This window comes from Triticum dicoccoides, chromosome 1A, assembly GCF_002162155.2.
Source record: "Triticum dicoccoides isolate Atlit2015 ecotype Zavitan chromosome 1A, WEW_v2.0, whole genome shotgun sequence".
Lineage (NCBI taxonomy): Eukaryota > Viridiplantae > Streptophyta > Magnoliopsida > Poales > Poaceae > Triticum > Triticum dicoccoides.
This window is the reverse complement of record NC_041380.1, coordinates 406,226,692-406,229,148: the sequence shown is the minus strand read 5'-3', so window position 1 is coordinate 406,229,148 and position 2,457 is coordinate 406,226,692.

Sequence of the window (2,457 nt, the reverse complement as noted above, 5' to 3'; positions counted from 1 at the left end):
CTAAAACCAACCCTCAAGTTGCCCCGAGGTGGCGCTGCAAGTGGCTCTATTTGGACCAACACTCAGAGGAGCACTGGCCCGGGGGGTTTAAAACAAGATGACCCTCGGGCTCCAGAAACCCAAGGGAAAAAGAGGCTAGGTGGCAAATGGTAAGACCAAAGTTGGGCATTGCTGGAAAAGCTTTAATCAAGGCGAAATATCAAGGGGTTCCCATTATAACCCAACCGCGTAAGGAACGCAAAATCCGGGAACATAACACCAATATGACGGAAACTAGGGCGGCAAGAGTGGAACAAAACACTAGGCGAGAGGCCGAGCCTTCCACCCTTTACCAAGTATATAGATGCATTAAGATAACAAGATAATATAATGATATCCCAACAAGTAAATAAATGTTCCAACAAGGAACGGCCTCCAATCTTCACCTGCAACTAGCAACGCTATAAGAGGGCCTGAGCAAAGCGGTAACATAGCCAATCAACGGTTTGCTAGGACAATGGTGGGTTAGAGGTTTGACATGGCAATTTGGGAGGCTTGCAAGCAAGTGGTAGGCATCGTAGCAACGGCATAGCAAAAGAGCGAGCAAACTAGCATATCAAAGATAGTAGTGATTTCGAGGGTATGATCATCTTGCCTGCACAGTTGTCAGAGTTGACAGGATCCTCAAAAGCAAACTCAACGGGCTCCTCGTTAGCGAACTCGTCTCCCGGCTCTACCCAAACAAGACAAACAAGCAACAAGGATACAATCAACCACGTGCAAACTCAAGCAACACGATGCAAAGATGATGTGCTATGCGCGATGCGATGCGGGATGTAAAATGCAAGATATGACAGGAAATGCATGAACCTGGCCTCAACTTGGAAATCCAAGTGTGCCACTGGAAATATGAGATGAAATCGCTTGAAAACGATATAAAGAACGCCGGAATCGGAGTTACGGTTTGGAAATGGCAAGCAATTCAAAAATGACACCGGTCTGCGATTTACAGCAAGTAGGCATCTAAATGTAATGAAATGAACATGCTATAGCAACCAAACATGACAAAAAAATACATGGCAGGGAAGCATTCAAGATGCTTAACAAAAGTCTAGCACTGAGCTACGGCCAATTCATCCATTAACAGGTTCAAACAAGCATGACAAAAATGCAAATGACAAACAGATCTCAGACTTAGTGAAATTAACACTTGTCTGGAATTTCAGATCATATAGCCCTCTTCGGGGCAACGAAATAACATGCTACAGGACCTGAACATGACAAAGAAAGACATGGCATGGAGCTACGCAACAAGCTTAACAAAAGTCCCTTAGTGACCTTGAGCCAAAAGGGAGCAGAAAATATACTAACAAGCACACGAACATAGCAAAAACATAATCAGTTTTCAGACTTAGTGAAAACTGGGACATGCTGAAACATAACTCACGAAGGCATGTTTACGAGCTCGATGCACTCACCACGGTGCAAGTCATGGCAAGACAAGCATACATCCCTAAAGAAGGCACAAAATTCAAGCTAGACATGGCAAGAACAATGGCATAGCATGCACGGATCAACTACAATAACATTGGCAAAATCGCAAGCAAGTTGACGATCTGCCCAGATTCGCAACGAAGCAAAAGTAGAGCTCGATTTACTCAAGCTAGGGTGCTACATAATTTCAAAAAAAGACATGGATGGATAGAGCACTACAAGATTAACAAAACTCCTTTACTGATCATCCTCAAAAGAGGCACGGATCACTAGGAAACAACATGAACATATGGCATCAAGAACTAAACAATCCCAGGACTTGGTGAAATCACTAAGTCCCTGAAAACAGAATTAGCAAGTGCACCATTTTGCAAGCTTGCACAAGTCACCACACACATCCTAAAAATATATGGGTTGCACCTCTGGAAATATGACAAAACCCTTAACAGAACACATGTAGAACTCACGGGCATAGCATGCACACAATAATCATGGCAAAAATGACAAAAGTGCTAAACGGAGTAACAGATCTGACAATTATCTCAAGTAGCCCTCTTCTAACAGCATTTCGGCCATCAAGGTGAGCTCAAATGAAAATGATGCAATGGAATGAAATGATGTACTCTCCGGGATGAACATTTTGATATGCTATATGCATGAATCGGAGCTACGGATGCAAAGTTATGGAGCTACGAACAGGAGCATATGGACTGAAAAATTTAGGGACTTAGAGAAATTTTCGACCTCCTAGGGTTTACTGTAGCTCCGATCCAGATCCAGATCGGCGCACGTCGCTCGAGGATCGCCGGCCGGAGGAGTCACCGGAGTGGACGCCGGTGGCCGGAGCGGGGCACGACGGGGCGGCGCGGATGCGGCGAGGTGGCGCGGAAGCCGAGGCGGTCTTGGGCGGCGCGAAGAGGTGGCGAGGCGGCGGTGGTGCGAGGCGGGGCGGCGCTGGTGGCTCTGGCGGGCGACTAGTGGCGG